Source organism: Macaca mulatta, chromosome 1, assembly GCF_049350105.2.
Source record: "Macaca mulatta isolate MMU2019108-1 chromosome 1, T2T-MMU8v2.0, whole genome shotgun sequence".
NCBI classification, from domain to species: domain Eukaryota; kingdom Metazoa; phylum Chordata; class Mammalia; order Primates; family Cercopithecidae; genus Macaca; species Macaca mulatta.
In genome coordinates this window covers 26,451,703-26,472,267 of record NC_133406.1, presented here as the reverse complement: position 1 = coordinate 26,472,267, position 20,565 = coordinate 26,451,703, and the positions used below count along the sequence as shown (strand labels likewise).

At 36.6% G+C, this 20,565-nt stretch overlaps 1 long non-coding RNA gene and 1 pseudogene across 1 annotated transcript in view; one reads left to right on the top strand and one right to left on the bottom strand.

Moving 5' to 3' along the window:
• Nucleotides 1–20,565, top strand: part of LOC144340297 (uncharacterized) — a 129,637-nt gene that overhangs the window by 92,501 nt on the left and 16,571 nt on the right. The window lies entirely within an intron of this gene.
• On the bottom strand, nt 8,048–8,569 carry LOC106994876 (large ribosomal subunit protein eL29 pseudogene; annotated as a pseudogene).

Here is a 20,565-nt window from a genome sequence, read left to right as displayed (position 1 = left end):
CCCCCAACATCAAAATAGATTTTAGTTTTTATTCAATTTGTTTTGTGTATGTAGTGTCATGCATCTTGTGTTGTGGCATCTTATTGGTGTTTTGTTTAATATGTCTAAATATTCAGTCTTGCTAACATAGATTAAACTAGCCAAAAACGAGGTGGTTGATCTGACATTAGCAAAAGCTGATATCCAGCATGGTCTGAGAATCATAGTATGTAGGAAGAGAACACTCAACTAACCTCTCATGTGATATTGGACTCAATTCCAGGTCTTCCCTATCAGATGGGATAATGGGATATAGCAAGACAGAGAGGCAAGAAACAGGTCCCCTGAGTTCAAATCCTGACTGTTGTATGACTTTGAACAAGTACTATAATCTCTCTGTGTCTCAGTTGCCTCATCTGTAAAATGGGATTAATAGTACAACTTGCTTCAAGGGCGGCTGTGAGAATGAAATGTAATAATATATGGAAGACACTTTGAATAGTGCCTGGTGCATGTTCAATTTCATGTCTAAGACTGTCATTGTGGTCAAATCCCTGATTAAAATACCCAAAGCTCAGAAAGAATCATCAGGTTCTATTCCATAATCAAATTACTGTAATTGCGGAACAGTCATTTCTTATTTATATTAATCAATTTAACAAGTAGCATTGGCAATTTAGGATGTTCCAGGCACTCTTCTAGGTGAACAAAGGCAAATAATTCCAGTCAAGTTCCTGCTTTAAGGACTCAAAATCTGTCTCCTGGTAAATTTCACATGCTGATTTTAGTTTTTCCATGGAAATAAGGAATAAATTTGCTCCTTTTTCTGCATGGCAGCAGCTCTTTAATCTGAGAATAATTCAAGCTCTTCTTTAGCTTTGCCTTTTGTGATTAAACAGGTGCAATTCTTTCAACTGCTTAGATATGGCAGATGATTTCTGGCTGCATTCCTGGGCTCTTTCAGGAACCAGGACAGGAAGGCTGAGCTATGTGGGACTTTAACCAGGGCAACACTGGGGCTCTAAGTCCTGTTCCTGGCAGTCCCCCAAGTTCTATGTGACTTCACTCTTGACCTTCTTCCTCCTGCTCTAGAATTAGCTTTCTCACTTTATACCTTTCATAGGGCTTTAGATCAAGTAATTCTCTGGCTCTTTCTGCTCCTGCTTGCTTTTGAATGCCATCTCACTGCTGGGACCCGACTTAGACCAAATCCTAAATCTCCTAATGGGTCCTAATCCAGCCCCTAACCCAGGGAGGTTTTAAATCCCTGTATATTTTCATTTGTTATAAATACTTTGTTTTAGTTGTCCTAAATTCCTTGAATTGTGAGCTAGAATTGCTCATAATAAGCAAGGGAACAAAATAAACTGCCAAATGAATCCAAGGAGCCCTTGATTGTAAGACGTACTAATATTTTATGTACCTCCCCCCAACTCCAGGCCTTCTTATTGCTCAGAATTTTTATTTATTCTTGTTGAAGGAACTCTTCTAAACTTAGTTAGCAATAGACTTTTATCTGTGTCACTCTCGTACGTAAATAGTAACCAAGTCCCATCAGGTCTCAAAAGCGTATTCTTTAGCTATTCACCTTTATATATTCACAAAATGCTTCAAGGGTCAACATACTTGGATGGTTCCGTATAGCTCCTGGATTTCTAACTTATCTAGGCCTTTTATAAGCTCAGAGGTCATCCTTCAATGTTCTCTGCAAGTATAGTAACATCTTTGAGAAACATTTTATCCATGGACAGTGACAGATCCACTTGTAGTCAATAAAGTTTCAATGTTAGGGCTTCTCACTAGCACAGTGCATTTCTTTCTCTGTGTAGATTATGATAATACAGAATTTTGTCACATGGAAAGGTAAAGATATGCAGCCACAAAGTATAGGGAAAAGCATGAAAAAGCCATGCCAAGCATCTACTTTATAAAAACATTCGTCTTTTTTTTATACTTCTCAGCTTCTTAAAATTTGTAGTTTACCATAATTTATTTTGTCTTTTTAAATAAATATTAATTGTTGTACATAATTTTGTATTCTTTTTTCTAGATAGGGATCTATAAATTGCCTAAATTTGGAGTTCAATAATACCTAGATTTGCCCCCTTCTTAGGTAAATAATTTTTAGTTTAAATTTAAATATAATGGCAACTCTAGGACATTGGCAATACACATGACATCATAGTCATATGCTACTTTTTATAACTCTTGCTTGTAATTTTGATCTGTTTAGCTCCTTTAACATTGATGAAGTTATTTTGAGCCGTGTTGAAGTACATCATGGTTTCGTTAGTATTTTCTGTTTGACAAGGTTCAATTTTGTTTTTTCCTTAATTGAATCACATGTTGTTGGAAGTTGGGAAGCTTCTGTTCAAAGTCAGATGGAAATTTCTGATGAAATGATCTGTCCAATGTATGAATTGATCATATCACCCTCTCATTGCTTTAAAATTTCTTTCTTTCTCTATTCCCAGGGATTTGGGCATTTTTTTCTGTCTTTAGTTGATGTATTACAGCCAAACATTTTTTAACATTTTATTTTGAATAACCTGAAGCTGATAGGAAAGTGGCAAAAAGGGTCTGAAGAATTCTTGTATACTCTACAACCAGATACTGCAATTACTAATATTTTACCATATTGTGTTATTGTTCTCTCACTCCCTGCATTTATACATTTTGTTTTTTTCTCAGCCATTCAAGAGAGTTAAAGATATTAAGCCCCATCACACCTTAATGCTTCAGTGTGCATTTTCTAAAAACAAGAGCATTCTCCTATATAACCACAGTACAACCATACAAATCAGAAAATTCACATTGATACCATGTTACTCTCTAATCTACTGATCCTAATCAGATTTTGCTGCTTCTCCCAATAATGTCCTTTGAAAGGTCCAGGATCATGTATTATATTTATCTGCCATATCACTTTAGTCTCTTTTGATCAGATAATTTCTTCAGTTTCTCTTTCTCTTTTAATGACACTGAAATGTTGGAAGAGTCCATAAGAGTTACTCTGTAGAACATCCCTCAGTTCATGTTTGACAGACATTTTCTCCTGAATGGATTTGGGTTTTGTATCTTTTGCAGGGATATCACAGAAATGATGCTGTGCTCTTTTTATTGTATTATTTCAAGTAGCATATGATTTCTGGTGATGTTTATTTTTTACCACGTGGCTAACATTATGTCTTCTAGGTTTCTCTATTGGTGAAGTTAATTAATACCTATTAAGGTATTAATTACTAAGCATTAATTATTAATTACTAAGCATTTAATATATGGGGATATACTTTAAGATTAGGTAAATATCCCATCTCTCATCAAATTTTCAGCCCCTAATTTTTGCTACTATTGAATGCCCATGTACCATTTATATAAATTAAGTTTTCTCATAACATAACCATACCTTTTCTTTTATGACTTTTATGTGGCTGCTTCTTTGCTACAAGAGCAGAATTTAGTATTTTTGACAGAGATCAAGTGTCCTACAAAGCCTAAATTATTTACTTTCTGGCCCTTTACAGAAAAACTTGCTGACTTAGCTCTCATGAGCCTGATAATCTGTATTTTAACAAGTGCCTAGGTAGTTAAACACTTCGCCAAAGTATATTTCTTTCTCTGTACTGCTGAAGTCTGTATTTTATTACTTACATATTTTTTCAGTTCATAGTGTCATTTGTCCTTTTGTATCTTTTTTAAAGAAATAAGGCTATGAGGTTTACAAAAGCTGATGATAAAATTTGTGTCTTTGAAATGTCAATTGCATAAATGAGACAGAGAATGGTATAATATGGGTTTTAATAGATAGTCTTTGATATTATGGTGAGTGGAAAAACTTCACAATTTCAAAAAAAAAAAAACCTAATAGTATTCATAATCATTACAACTTTGAGCTTGATTTGCTGTCTCTCTAGTGTTCTAATTTCTTCAAATACTGCTATTAGATTAACCTTCTTAAAGAATAGCTCTGAGTTTCTCATGCCTGGTCAAAAAGCAAACACAAACAGTGTATTTCATAATCTCCCCAATTCTAATGCCCATGGCCCATACTTTTTAGCCTGGCATGCAGGAGCCATCAAGGGTTGAACCCAATCTACTCTGAATAAGGAAAGATGAGGAGACAGGAGTGGTCTTAGAAAGAGAGAAAGAGATTGGAGGGCTTTTCCAAAAACATCTTCCTCTCCTAGCCATCCCATTTTCAATGTTTTAGATAGCTCAGACTTTTAGCTCTTTACCATAACTACTTCATGTTCAGGTTTCTCTTCAGATCTCTCACACACACACACACACACACACACACACACACACACACACACACACATCGCATCACATTCCTAGCTGGTAGCTCCTATTGGTATGGTCCCATGACCTGTCCTTTAAAACTGTCTCTACAGTTCCAAATTCTCTCTGCTCCGGTTTAAATTCTATGTGTTTAAGAAAGCTCTTTTTCCTGCCATGGTAATATTTCCCTTCTTTGGCCACAAGTTGTACTTTACCTGTATTTCTCTTAGGAACTTATTTTCTATCTTTAATACAATTCATTATGCACATGATCCATCTGCCCCACTATTATATAAAATGGTCAATGATAAGCTTTCTATTGGATTCCCCTTCATAGTACAGTGTTTCCTCCTTAATAGATCCCCAGTGAGCAGTCAGGGAGTGACTCACAGGTCTGTCAAGGTGCCCATCCTCACCAGAACCCCTGAGTGTGAGTGGTGTAGATTCAGCGTGGAGCTAAGTACCTAATATCTCTCTTTGCGCCTTTGAGTTCCATTTGCTGTAAGATCTGAGGCTAATCTGAGGGAGGCTGGGCCAGTTTGCAGCCCCATTTGCTGGTACACCATCTTTAAGAGCATAGCATGGAGCACTGTGGGAAGTGGGAGTCACTGTCTTTGTTCCAGGTCACCATTCATTCACCCTGGATTCCTTGAGGAGAAGACAGGCTGAGGTCAGCCTAGGTCCTTCTGATTCCTTCTGTTCCCATTAGTTGAACAAGCTCTTTACCTCGGTAAGTGATTGTTTTTACTGCTATCAACTCTCCTTTACTTTGCCTTTTTGCAGACGTAAAGAGATGGAAACAGGAAAAACATGCACTGTAGATCAGGGAGAGGGCAACCAAGGCAAAATTACTAAAAGAAAGAGACAAACTTCAGTGTAGACAGACCTAGGTTCCAGTCCCAAATCTGCCACAGTCACTGTGGAATGCTAAGTAATTTACATAACTGCATCTAAGATCCAGTTTCCTAATCTGTAGAACTGCAATAATAATAGCTACCTCATGTGGTAGGTGCTAATTTATGTAAAACACCTAGTTCATAGTAGGTGCTCAAAAACTTGCTCTTATTAAATGGTGCTTTGGAGAAACTGGCCAAAAGAAAAGGAAAATTTTTAAAAAAGGGCAATGTGGACTGTGAATATACTGACAGAAAACATTCCATAGATGATTAACTAAATTACTTTAAAAAATTACTAAATTAAAGTTTTTAATTGTGAAAAAACACATTTAAGTGGGAGCGGAAAGTTACCCAATCCAGAGCATGGATGAAGAAGTACTCAGAGAACTAGAGAAACACAACTTAATTGGAGAGGCAGTGAGGTAACAAGAAGGGGGATTGACAAATGCATGTGAGGTTGTAGAGGGGATGGCAAAGCATTGAGGGCATTTCCACTTCATGGCTTCAATTTTCTCGATTAAGTAAAAGGCATTCTATTTTCTCCATTAAGAATAAGGAGGGACCAAGGTGAGGAAGATTATTTGATAGGCCAGAGAAGTTAAATAATAATTGATACAGGTTAATTCAGTGTTAGGCTATTTACCAAGTGAGAACATTGAAAAGACAGTGAGACAAGGTAGTAAAATTTTGGCAAGAAAATAATTCAAGTGTGGAGATACAGACTCTAAGTTGAACGAGGAAAGATATGAAGACAAGAATGGTCTCTGAAGGGAAAAAGGAACAGGAGGGCTTGTGGATCAGGAGCAGGTGAAGGAGTAACTGAATGAGACAGCAAGAAGGACAGGATCCTGGGATTGAATAGTAGTGTGTGGGAACTGAACATTTCAAGCGCAGAGTTGTAACAAGTGTCTAGGAGGTTCAGGATGCGGCTGTGGGAGTGGATGACCAAAGTTGGGGTACTGAAGGTTCCTAGAGATGGCAAAACCAAGAAACTGATCTGGAAGAGTTGACTATGGAAATGCAAAAGTCATTCTGAACAATGGAAGTGCTTAGCGTGATAAAAAGAAAGTTAACTAAGTATCAAATCTTAAATAAATATTGGGTGTGGTGAACACAAGAGATAGTAGCAGATGAAACAGTAAAGACTACTCACAAAGGTCAAGAGTCAGTGGGAGTCAGGCAGTATCTCAGGTCTATAATCTCAGCACTGTGGGAGACGAAAGTGGGGGAAATCTCTTGAGGCCAGGAGTTCGAGACCAGCCTGGCCAACAAGGCAAAACTCCATCTCTACTAAAAGTACAAAAATTAGCCGGGTATGGTGGCAGGTGACTGTAATCGCAGCTACTTGGGAGGCTGAGGCAGGAGAATTGTTTGAGCCTGTGAGGCAGAGGTTGCAGTGAGCCAAGATGGCACCACTGCACTCCAACTTGGGAGAGAGTTAGACTCCATTTAAAAAAAAAAAAAAAAAAAAAAAAGTCAACTGAATTTTTTGTAAATTTTTAATTTTTTAAAACAAAATTATTATTAATTTTTTTTTGCCTTAGCAATGAGGACTCATTCTGTCCAGGATGGTCTCAAAGTCCTGGGCTCAAGTGATCCTTTGCCTCAGCCTCTCTAGTAGCTGGGACTACAAGCATCTGTCACTGTGCCCAGCTCAACAGGATTTTTAACAGAACAAAATCTGGGTGTTTTCAGTGACACTATTCCCTACCTGCCTCTGCAAACAATAAAGTCCTTACATTGTTAAATTGACTTTAGGATCTTGGTTACAGCCTGCCATCACTCTGTGTCTGGGTTCTGTTATGAGAATAGAAGTTTCTCCTCATCCCAGATTCTAGTTAGTAAATTGGTAAAATTTCCTTCCTGGCTATTGTCCCTCAATCTATAGCTTGTTGGTTTCTGATTTTTTTTTTTTTTTTGGTCCTTTATGTCTGATAACATATTTAACTCTATTGTCCACTTGTAGCTCAGGCTTGACTGATTTGTATTTGTGTAATTCTAGTAAACAAAATAGCCCCCAAAAACACTTTTGTGAAAACTATGGTAGGTCACAGCCTTCAACAAATTTTCATCTTGCAGTGCCGAGGAAAGGCGCACCAATATTTACTGGAGTCAGAAAACACTCCCCAGCAGGTGCATAATTACTTTTATGAAGGATTCCTGTGACTCATTCCTGCCCTGCCTACACAGGACTGCCTCTCCTCATTAGCTTGTGATATTGTCTGTCTTTGTATGAAGGTCATTTTGAATCTAACAGTCAGGATAATCACATGGAAAAATTACTGGAAGAACCCCCACTCATGTAATTGCTAACATAATACAGTTTCAAATTAGATATCAAACAGCACTTCAGTGTTTTGTTTCTTAAAATCATATTATTTGCCTTGTGGGAATCTGCGTGTTTATTTTCTTAAGGTGACATGGTCTCACCTTGAATATCTCTTTTTATAAGTGACTGACCTTAAAGATAGAAAGAAATGCTAGGGCTTTGGATAGAACACCTTCATGATGACTCAAATAATGTGTTAATGGTTTTGAGAGCACTCAGGAAACTTATGCCCATTGAGTGCTACAATAATAGACTAACTGATTTATGAGTAGTCTGTACACTCCTAAGAGCTGTACTTCTAGGAGTCTGTAGCCCACAAGAGAATTAACTTCACCCTAACTGTAGAGTCCCATGCATTGATCTGAAGTACTCATTCTTAGTCTCTTACCAGGGAGGCATATAAGTGTTTTGGAGGCAGCATGTAAAAATTTGAAAAAGTATAATCACTATTGAAACTTAAGTTTTTAATTGAGGAAAAAACATATTATTATTATTATTTTCCTGCCTCAGGTTTATTTGTACAAATTACACAGGAAGACACCAGCCCCATGCTGACAGCAGCCCAGGGTGGGTCACACCAGTCCTTCTGTCTTCATGTTGGCAGACAGAGATCTATACTCTGAAGTCTTTGTAGGGGCCTGGGCATCTTTGGGAGCCTGAGCTGGAACTGAAGCTGGAGCTGCAGCCTGGGCCTTGGTTTGATCCTTGGCTTTGGCCTTTGGCCCACACAACCTGAGCCCCTTGGCAATGAGGGCCCAAGCATGCTTCCCAAGCTTGGCGTGGGTAATGTAGGCAAGTTGATTGAGCTTGTGGCTGACACCCTTTGGCATCTTGGGCTTAAACTCCTTTGGCTTAATGAGGGCCTTGATAGGCTCAGCAAGTGCACTCATGGCCTTGGCATTGTTAGCCTGCATCTTCTTTAGGCCCTTCTTGTTGCATTTCTTGGAAAAGTCCATGTTCCTCGGGAACTTGGGGTCTACCCCCTTAAGAGATTCATATTTTTGCGATCAGGGTTTCTTGATGCCATTTCTGTGCCATTTTCAGGAATGTTTGTATGTGGTGTGGTTCTTGGACTTGGCCATGTCTGCACTTTAACACCCAGCTCCCAAAGCACCTGGAACACGAAGGGACCATATTATTTTTATAATGTAAGCTTCTGAGGGAAAAACCCAATGAAATCATTTTGGCTGGCAAGACTACACTAACACAAGACTGCATTATTTACGTGTCAGTGATTTTCATGGACAACCAGAAATAAGTGGCAACTTATCCATGATTTCTATTACTGACTATCTATTCCATTTTCCTTTGCATCTAGCCAGACCCACAGTTGGGTGGGGATTTTATCTGGTGAGGAGACCCTAACCTTTATTCCCTTGTGATACTGTCTTTATATGATTATTGTAATTTTCTATTAACATTCAGTGGGTCCACATTGGTGCTGGCAAAAGTTTGGTAGGCAGGGAAAACAAATCTAAATAGATAACTCTATGCTAGTGAGGATAAATTTTTTCCCTATCCATGCAGAATGGTATTAAATGTAATCAACTTTCTACCAGCTAGCGGAGTGGTCCTTGTTGTGTGAGACCATATTGGGTATTGGGGTTAAACATAGTAATTGGCAAAAACTTCATGACCAAGAACCCAAAAGTAAATGCAACAAAAACAAAGATAAATAGGTAGGACTTAATTAAGCTAAGTAACTTCTGCATGGCAAAAGGAACAGTCAGCAGAGTAAACAGACAACCCACAGAGTGGGAGAAAATCTTCACAATGTATACATCTGACAAAGGACTAATATCCAGAATCTACAAGGAACTCAAGCAAATTAGCAAGAAAAAACAAACAATCCCATCAAAAAGTGGGCTAAGGAACATGAATAGGCAATTCTCAAAAGAAGACATACTAATGGCCAACAAACATGAAAAAATGCTCAACATCAATAATGATCAGAGAAATGCAAATCAAAACCACAATGCAATACTACCTTACTCTTGCAAGAATGGCCATAATACAACAATAAAAAATGATGGATGTTGGCATGGATGTGGTGAAAAGGGAACACTTCTACCCTGCTGGTGGGGGTGTAAGCTAGTACAATCACTGTAGAAAACAGTGTGAAGATTCCTTAAGGAACTAAAAGTAGAACTACTAATTGAAACAGCAATCCCACTACTGGGTATCTACCTAGAGGAAAATAAGTCATTATACAAAAAAGACACTTGCACACATATGCTTATAGCAGCACAATTCACAATTGCAAAGATATGGAACCAGCATACATCAATCAATGAGTGGATAAAGAAACTGTGGTTTATATACATACCATGGAATACTACTCAGCCACAAAAATGAATGAATTAATGGCATTCACACCAACCTGGATGGAATTGCATACTATTATTCTAAGTGAAATAACTCAGGAATGGAAAATCAAACTTCGTTATGTTCTCACTCTTAAGTGGGAGCTAAGCAATGAAGATGCAAAGGCATAAGAATGAAACAATGGACTTTGGGGAAGCATGGGAAAGGGTGGGAGGTGGGTGAGGGATAAAAGACTACAAATTGCATTCAGTGTATACTGCTCTGATAATGAATGCACCAAAATCCCACAAATCACCACTAAAGAACTTACTCATGAAACCAAATACCACCAGTTCCTGCAAAACCTATGGAAATTTAAAAGTTAAAAAAAAAAAAAAAGACTTGAACCAGGCACAATGGCACACATTAGCCTCTACTATGGTGCTTTGCAACACTGCAAAGTGAAAAAATGTTCATTCCAGCCCAATCTTGTATGTGAGGAAACTTTAAAACTTTAAAACAAAATTGAATGCTATCTTATGGGCATTGTTATGAGGGAGAAATGAGTACATTGGGTAAATTAACTGTATTATGATGTTTGTGGTCTGCATGCAGGTGCAATTTGATTGTGTGAGGAGACAAAAGAGGGTTCCTCAGGATGACTAATACATCTTTTTAAACATACATTAGAGAGAAGTGCACAGAGTGCGCATATCACATTTGAAATGTTCTATTGTTCTGTCCATTTTTAATTACTCTGAAATGATTACTGCGAAAATTCCTAAATTGGATGCTTTTCAGAGAGAAGATTAAAGACCGTAAGCACAGTCTTCCAGCTATGAAAAAAGAGTGTGCTTCTGCAGATGAATGGAGAGCCTTAGCAACTTCACTGTGGGCTCTGCACAGCATGTGGAGAAACCCGAGGCCCATTGGGAAGTGTCAGCCTTGCTCCATCCATGAGCTTGGAGGGACCTCAGTTGGCTTTTTGTAGCATATCTGCCTTGAGCTGATCACCATCCGCTTGGCATTATTTAATTATTTAAAACCTCTTAAATGCAGTTCGTTAGGGCCTGAGTCTCCATAATGCCAGGACAAGGAGGCAGAGATCTTCTGAAGAAACCCAGACAGAAACCTTGCACAGTTGCAAAGGAGGAAGAAAAGTCAAATACAGGCGTTACCAAATACTGAGCCGTCTTACTTCCAAGACTACCTGGGAATTTATAGTTCTTTGATTAAAGGTCAGTACTAATTTGAAACAAAACAACAACAACAACAACAAATGGATCATCTTACTTGATTTTGAAGAATATTCTCCATGGAGGAGAATTTTGTTTGAGTACTTACATCACATGAGACACAAATATACTCTGCGACCATTGCCAGAAGTTCATATACATAGCTCTTCTCTAAGACCCTTTGTCATCAATTTTCCTGTTTTGCTTCTTTAAGAACCTGCTAGTAGATGTAGATGTTTACCTAAGAACATTTCTCCTTTCATCCTGATCACAAATTAAAGCATTTCACATTTGTCCCATTGGAAGAATTTTAGTTTTCACTGTCTTTCAGAGCCACCACTGTTGCATTGTAAAAGTGCTTTTCTATCTATGTCATGATAAGCCTCCTGTAAATAAGACTCAAAATATGGTCCTAGACAACTTTTTATAAGGCTATGGATGTGGGAGAAGGTAGAATGTCACTATGTGGCTGGAGTAGACATGTTAGGAGTGTGAGCTACTTGCTTGTCCACCCTGGGAACTGCAACAGTCAGATCTTGAATATGTTTACTTCCACTAGATGATGGAGTGCCTGTGGGTATGCTCAACTTAATGATAGGTGGGTTAGAAACATCCAGTTCATTATGAATATATCAATTTCTGTAGCCACTTGGTCTACTGCAGTCATGCATTAAGCATCTTATAACCTCTTCCAACCCTAGTAATTTTACAGTTATGCATTCAGTTTCCTGTCTTTTTGTGTTTCTCTTAAAATTCTAATATGCAAACTTTCTTCAACAAAGTGTATAATTAATCACTCTCTCTTCCCTCCATTGGAAAAATACAGGAGCCCTGAAACACTGGAACTCTAATCACCATCATTCTGTCTTAAATGTCAACCTTACATATTTTAGTTTGAACTTGTTTTTGTACTTCTTAAGTTAATAGCTATTGTGATTGTATTATAACATTTGGCAGTTTGCTTGGAATTACTGATTTTTTTTTTCAGTCTCTTTGCTCACACTTCCTTCTTTATAGATTGAGATTCTTTCTTACTAAGGCAGATATTTCCAAGTTCACTAGTAAGTGTCTGTTAATGGTAAACTCATACAATATGGATCTGAAAACATTTAATTCATTATCATTCTTAAATGGTAGTTTAACTGGACATGGAATTCTCTCAACAGCAAATTGAGAGTTACTTTAGCTCTGCACTGAGTATATTGTTTCATTATTTTTTGATTTCTATTGTTACCATTGAATATATTGAGACCAGACCCAGACTATACATTATTTCTTTGTAGATAATGTGCTGCTTCTCTCCAGATGTCTTTAATATTTTCTTTATATCTCTACTGTTCTACCATTTTACTATGTTGTCTAGGTGTGAGCTTATTTTTTTATCCTACTTAGGACTGTTTGGTTTTGAAATTTCACAATTCTTTTATCAAGGCTAAAAATTTCAGATATTATCTCTTCCAATAACTTATCTCCTTCAGAAAACCTTTTCAGATATGTGTTAAGTCTTCTCATTTTATCCTCCATGTCTCTTTATTTCTCATTCGTATTTTCCATCTATTTACCTGTCAATATAGCATTCTCGGTAATTTTTTAAAGATATGTATTCCAGTTAATTAATTTTCCTTATGCTTTTATCTACATTCCAACTTAACACATCTACTGTTGTAATTTCAATGGATGTAGTTTTCATTTCAGGTATTTCCCCTCCAAAACTTCCTGCTCTATATTTAGTGTGTGTGTGTATATATATGTGTATATATATACACACACACATATATGTATATATATACACACACATATGTATGTATATATATACACATATATATATTTAGTTTTTCTTTCTGTAGTCATTTTAAACATTTTTATTTGGTAGCCTCTGTCTTATTGTTCAATTATAAACTGGTGGGGGGTATAATCCTAATATTTTTATGTCTGCTTTCTCTGGCTCATGGTGAAATTCCCCATCTGTTTTGTAACTTTGGATTGTAAGCTCCTATTCAGTGGGGCTTCAGTTGTGAGAATTTTGTACATCCTGATTTGAAGGTATGTCTCCTTAGAGAATTTCTGAGTTTGCTTTTGTCAGGTACTTTTGGAGTATTGTCAGTCTTGACCAAGGCTGAAGTTAATTATGCCTAAAAGATTCCTGGACAAGACCTAGTTACAGAACAAATGATGTTTTTAAAAGCAGAATAATTACCTGTTTTAGAAAGTGAAGAGGAATCAGCTTTACTTCAAAACTCTAGATATCTTTAGTGTGATTCTCCTATTATGATTTCCCTCAGGATACATACAATATTCCAATCTACTGCAGGTGTTGTGATTCCCATAAGGTTTTTTTCGTTTTTTTTTTTTTTTTTTTGTCATATAAGGGCAGAGTGATAGATCTATTTATACAATATCCTAGACCAGCCAAAGAGTTGTCTCTTGACCTGTGTCTCATTTAACACTGGGTCGCAGACACAAGTGTAAATGTGGTATATATTGCCTCCAAAATTCAAGGGCTCAACAAGTACCAAGTCTAGCCCCTATTTACTAGACCTAGAAGTTTCTTTTAATGTAATAAAATCAAGTTGTTTTGAGAAGTGTCTGTTTATGTCCTTTGCCCGTGTTTTAATGTTTTTTTTTTTTTTCTTGTGAATTTGTTTAAGTTCCCTGTAGATTCTGGATATTAGACTTTTGTCAGATGGATAGATTGCAAAATTTTTCTCCCATTCTGTAGGTTGTCTGTTTACTCTGATGATCGTTTCTTTTGCTGTGCAGAAGCTCTTTAGTTTAATTAGATTCCTTTGGTCAATTTTTGCTTTTGCTCTCATTGCTTTTGACATTTTCATCATGAAATATTTGTCCATGCCTATGTCCTGAATGATATTGCCTAGATTTTCTTCTAGGATTTTTATAGTTTTGGCTTTTACATTTAAGTCTTTAATACATCTTGAGTTAATTTTTGTGTAAGGTATAAGGAAGAGGTCCAGTTTCTACTTTCTTCGTATGGCTAACCAGTTCTCCCAGCACCATTTATTAAATAGGAAATCCTTTCCCCATTGCTTTTGTCAGGCTTGTCAAAGATCAGATGTTTGTTGCGGATGTGTGGTCTTATTGCTGAGACCTCTATTCTGTTCCATTGGTCTATGCGTCTGTTTTTGTACCATTACTATGCTGTTTTGGTTACTGTAGCCTTGTAGTATAGATTGAAGTGGGGTATTCTGATGCCTCCAGCTTTGTTATTTTTGCTTAGGAGTGTCTTGGCTCTGTGGACTCTTTTTTGGTTCCACTTGCATTTTAAAGTAGATTTTTCTAATTCTGTGAAGAATGTCAATGGTAGTTTAATGGGAATAGCATTGAATCTGCTGGGCAATAGGGCAATTTCACAATATTGATTCTTCCTACCCATGAGGATGAAATGTTTTTCCATTTGTTTGTGTCCTCTCTGATTTCCTTGAGCAGTGGTTTGTAGTTCTCCTTGAAGAGGTCCTTCCCTTTCCTTGTTAGCTTTATTCCTAGGTATTTTATTCTCTTTGTAGCAATAGTGAATGGGAGTTCATTCATGATTTGGCTCTCTGTTTATCTGTTGTTGGTGTATAGAAATGATTGTGATTTCTGCATATTGATTTTGTATCCTGAGACTTTGCTGAAGTTGCTTAGCAGTTTAAGAAGCTTTTGGGCTGAGTCAATGGGGTTTTCTAGATATAGGATCATGTCATCTGCAAACAGAGACAGTTTGACTTCCTCTGTTCCTATTTGAATATCCTTTATTTCTTTCTCTTGCCTTATTTCCCTGGCCAGAACTTCCAAAACTATGTTGAAATGGAATCGTGAGAAAGGGCATCCTTGTCTTGTGTCTGTTTTCAAGGGGAATGCTTCCAGCTTTTGCCCATTCAGTATGATATTGGCTATGGGCCTGTCATAGGTGGCTCTTATTATTTTGAGGTATGCTCCATCAATACTTAGTTTACAGAGAGTTTCTTTTTAACATGAAGGGATGTTAAATTTTATCAAAGGCCTTTTCTTCATCTATTGAGATGATCATGTGATTTTTGTCTTTAGTTCTGTTTATGTGATGAATCACATTTATTGATTTGCATATGTTGGACCAACCTTGCATCCAGGGGATGAAGCCAACTTGACCGTGGTGGATACGCTTTTTGATGCACTGCTGGATTTGGTTTGCCAGTATTTTATTGAGAACTTTTGCATCAGTGTTCATCAGGGATATTAGTCTGAAGTTTTATTTTTTGTTGTTGTATTTCTGCCAGGTTTTGATATCAAGATGATGCTGGCCTCATAAAATGAGTTAGGAAGGAATCTTTCCTTTTCAATTATTTGGAATAGTTTCAGAAGAAATGATATCAGCTCTTCTTTGTACCTCTTGTAGAATACAGCTGTAAATCTGTCTATTCCTGGGCTTTTTTTTTGGTTTCAGAATCTGTTATTTGTCTATCCAGGGATTCAACTTCTTCCTGGTTCAATCTTGGAAGAGTATATGTGTCCAGAATTTATGTGTTCATTTCTTCTAGATTTTCTAGTTTATTTGCTTAGAGGTGTTTATTGCGTCCTCTAATGGTTGTTTGTACTTCTGTGGGGTCAGTGGTGATATTCCCTTTATTGTTTTTTATTGTGTCTACTATGTAGCCAACAAACATATGAAAAAAAGCTCAACATCACTGATCGTTAGAGAAATGAGCATCAAAACTACATTGAGATACCATCTCACTCCAGTCAGTATGGTGATTATTAAAAAGTCAAGACACAAAAGATGCTGGTGAAGCTATGGAGAAACAGGAACACTTTTACACTGTTTGTGGGAATGTAAATTAGTTCAACCATTGTGGAAGACAGTGTGGCAATTTATCAAAGACCCAGATCCAGAAATACCATTTGACCCAGGAGTCCCATTACTGGGTATATACCCAAAGGAATGTAAATCATTCTATTATAAAGATACAGGTACATGTATGTTCATTGCAACACTATTTAAAATAGCAAAGACATGGAATCAACCCAAATCCCCATCAATGATAGACTGAATAAAGAAAATGTAGCACATATACACCATGGAATACTATACAACCATAAAAAGGAAAGAAATCGTGTCCTTTGCAGGGACATGAATAGAACTGGAAGCCATTATCCTCAGCAAACTAACACAGGAACAGAAAACCAAACACCACATGTTTTCACTTATAAGTGGGAGCTGAACAATGAGAACACATAGACCCAGAAAGGGGAGCAACACACACTGGGGTCTGTTGGAGAGGGGAGGGGTGGGTAAAGGTAGGGAGAGTATCAGAATAAATATCTAATGTGTGCAGAGCTTAATGTGTGCAGGTGTTGTGTTGATCTGTGCAGCAAACCACCATGGCACATGTTTACCTATGTAACAGACTTGCAAGTCCTGAACATGTATTCCAGAACTTAAAATAAAATAAAATTAAAAAGAAAATAAAGTTGTTTGGTCTTAGTAACAGTAATGAAGATCTCTGTAGACAGAGATTTCTAAACTTTCTCAGTCTTAGTGTCCATAGTGTCTCAGTAATTTTTTTGGTGCCTCTGGGTCAAATTAAGTAACTAAAAGTTCCATTTATTAAGTAGTTGGGCTAAAACAACTTCATACATATTTATGTCCTAATAACTTGTTGATTATATAAAAGAAATATGCATAAAATGGACAAAAAATATTTTCGTTTTATTCTTAAATAACTTCAACTACTTATCAATGGGATGTGTACATGAAGAACATAGAACACACAAATTGAAGGAAAAGAGTACATTTTTGTTTTATCTTTAAATAATTTTAATTTCTTACTTGTGGAATATATATACCTGTTAGGCACTACTTAACTTTTTAAATCTGGGAATCACATTAAAAACTACCACCCTCATTTTCTATTCAACATTAATTTTCATGTCAGTATCTGCTTTTTACCACAGCAGCCACCAAAACCCTGTTTTTCAAAGATATGATGTTACTGAAAGGAATGTAGCATGGTCTAAAGTGGAAATTGTAAACTATCTTGAGCTAGTGGTACATGTAGTATATTTCACTGTGTTTTCCTTGAACATTTACAAGATATTGGGCCACTTCTGTGACTTTGCTGCAGAGCTTTGGGCATCTTAGTTTATGGTTTGCAAACTGCAGCTTTTGAGTGAGATCATTCTAATTACCATACTGACCCAAGCAATCTATTTTGGTAATAATGTACACCTTATACTTGGTGGTGAAGTTCCACCTTGAGTCTTTCAATCCTTGTTGAAATCACTGAGCTCATTTCAACCTCAGCATCTCTCACCTACAGAGAACAACTTGGACACTTTATAAAGATGCTGGGATTCCCTTCACCAATATATTTTTGAAGGCTTTAGTAATGGGAGTATTTTGAGGACCCTTTCAGAGGTCATAGTTGGGTATGAGGGTCAGTGGATGATAAAATTCACTTCAACAGTCTTTCAATGTCTCTGGATAACTTTCTTAATAACATTCCAAGAAATTTATGAAATGTCAACTTTATTTCCTGTGGCCAATGTTGAATGTAGAAGTAAGTCAGTTAGGAAAGAAACCAACCCAAATGTCCATCAATGATAGGCTGGATAAAGAAAATGTGGCACATGTACACCATGGAACACTATGCAGCCATCAAAAAGAATGAGGTCATGTCCTTTGTAGGGACATGGATGAAGCTAGAAGCCATCATTCTCAGCAAACACAAGAACAGAAAACCAAACACTGCGTGTTCTCACTCATAAGTGGGAGTTGAACAATGAGAACACATGGAGGGGAACATCACACACTGAGGCCTGTTGGGGGGTGGAGGGCAAGGGTAGGGAGAGCATTAGGACAAATACATAATGTATATGGGTCTTAAAACCTAGATGATGGGTTGATAGGTGCAGTAAACCACCATTGCACATATATATCCATGTAACAAACCTGCACATTTTGCACATGTATCCCAGAACTTAAAGAAAATAATAATAATAATAAAAGGAAACAATAAGATCCAGCAGCTTGAACTAGTGTATTAACTTTTAAAAAATGTGTTCATTGTACCTATATTAATAAATTCAGTTGATTAAATTGCAGTGCCTTTCTTAGTTGAACACTCTCAGAATCCAGAAATTAGCACATATATAAACTATGTCTTTCCTAATATAACTTATACAATTTTTGCAATTATTGTAACATAGATTTTATCTTCTCAGATTTGGGGCACACTGGAAATCCGATTCTAGTTAGGATTCTGGAGAAAGTGAAGGGTGGGGTAACGGGGCATGAAGAGAAATGGATTCCAATTGTAAATTACCTTCTACAGATTAGAGAGTTGCAGGGTCCTCAGGAAAGGCAGGAATAATTATTTGAGACAAGGGAGAAGCTACTTCCATTGAGAGAGGAAACTAAATGGAAGCTGTAGGTTCTTGATTTTCCAAGTCCTCCAAAACCCTCAGTTAGTGCTCCATTCCAATTTTGGGCATTCCATGTGTTCTCTGTCAGTGTCCACATTTTCAGAAAAAGGTCTGGGAAATCTGTGAACTCAATGGATGTAATTCAACAATGTGCATGATAGAACTTAGTGCTTATTATTCATTTATTTTAGCTAAGTAGCTATAAGAGATTAGAGGCAATTTTACAAAATTATATTAATCCCTATAATTAAATTCATAATTTTAACTAATAATTTAGGGTTATAATATTGTCATTGGACCTCATCCTTCAAGTTTTTAGACACTTTTTATTGTTCTATGGCAATGGATACTTGTTTCCCCTCCTTCCAAGTGGTTTGTGATCTTCTCAGGTAATTGCAAGTAATAATTTTTAGAATCTTTATTTTAAGCATTTTCAGCCACATAAAAACTAGAGAAAATAGCATAAATAAAATACATATATACATCACTTATGTTTAATGTTTACAAATATATTGCCAAATTTACTTATAGACAAAATGGCTTTTCATTGCAAATATGGAAATATGCATATTTAAAGAAATAATATTTTCTTCCATAAACACAATACCGTGACTATACCTAACACATTGAACACAAATTCCCTAATATCATCACATCATAGGTCACAATTTCATTAGTCATGCCATCAATCTGTGCCAAGAGCATCTGTGTTCCCCATCCTTTAACACTAGCTATATTTTCACTGCCTTTGTCAGCAAATAAGCTACATAATAAATTCCATGTATTGTTTTATCCATTCCTCTTTCATTATCCTATAGCTCTGTAAATTGCAATAACTTCTACTAGGATTTTTGTGCTAGTCAAGATTCTATTAGTGAATAAAACAGAAATTAATCTGGTTAACTTAAGTAGAATATAAATTTATAGGAATAATATCCCATACCTCCATTTGTAGGATAATAGACCAGGCATAGATGGAAACCAGAGGAAGTGAAGCATAGTCAAAGATATGCCATGGGAGTTACCCTCTCTGATCACTGCTGGTTGGCATTGTCACCATGCGTCCTTTGTGACCACATGACTGGGGTCTCAACTCTGTAAATCTGACCCTGAACCTGTAGGTCATTCCTTCAAATATCAGAGGCATGAGCTCACACTCTAGCTGACAGGAAGTAAAGGGTGATAATGTCTATTCTTGGAAGTAAAGTCTTATCTCTCACTCATGTTGGAATTCCCCCAATTATGAAAAAATATCTGGATGTTCATTTCAGGTCAGATTCTCCACATAGCAGGTTTTGAGATAAAGATTTGCCTAACTGGATTTTAATGCACACGGACCAAACATTGCAGGAGGAAACGTTCAAATTTGAAGTGTCTTTCAGCACACCCAGATGTCTAGAATTACTTAGAAATATCTGGTATGTTTCTTATCTGGTTTCGTTTGTTTGTTTGTTGTTTTGGATATTTCTTATTTGTAACCATAATAACAAATGAACTATGACTTGTACCAAGAAAAAAGCCAGAATGCCTCTACATATTTTCCTAGAAACTAAAAAATAAGTATAAATGTGGGAAATATATTATCTAGCATGAAAACTTTTAACTAGGTGAACAAAGTTAGGCAACAGACTGAGCAGCTGTTTGACTTGACTTTTAGTTGCCATGGCGACTTTTAGTCAGGGCACAATCCTGAACCATTTAAGCTGGGTGACCAATTGAGGTCACTGTATTCTAATTAAGCATTCCTCTTTGAAACAGACGACAGATGCTTTATGAATATTTTTCCTACATATCCTTAATACGCAAAGTTGATGTGCTTTCTTAATTTTGCAATTCAGTTATTTAAATCGTATGCTTTCTTTTGTTGATTAATAGCCCTTGTTTGTGCATTGGAAATGCCATTATCCAAATGTTAACAATGTGAGTTATATCTAATATTTTTAAAGTTTGAAATATGTAACTAAAAAGTACGATGATTGACAAAAGATGACATAGCAGGTTATGTGTATGTGTATCTCTGTATGTGTATACTTGAAATTCAGTGCTTTAAAATAGTTGCTATTTTTGAAATAGATAAACTATAAAGAATCATGAACTTATTGATCACCATCAAGATTGTTATAATATCCTTGCAGTTGTACCT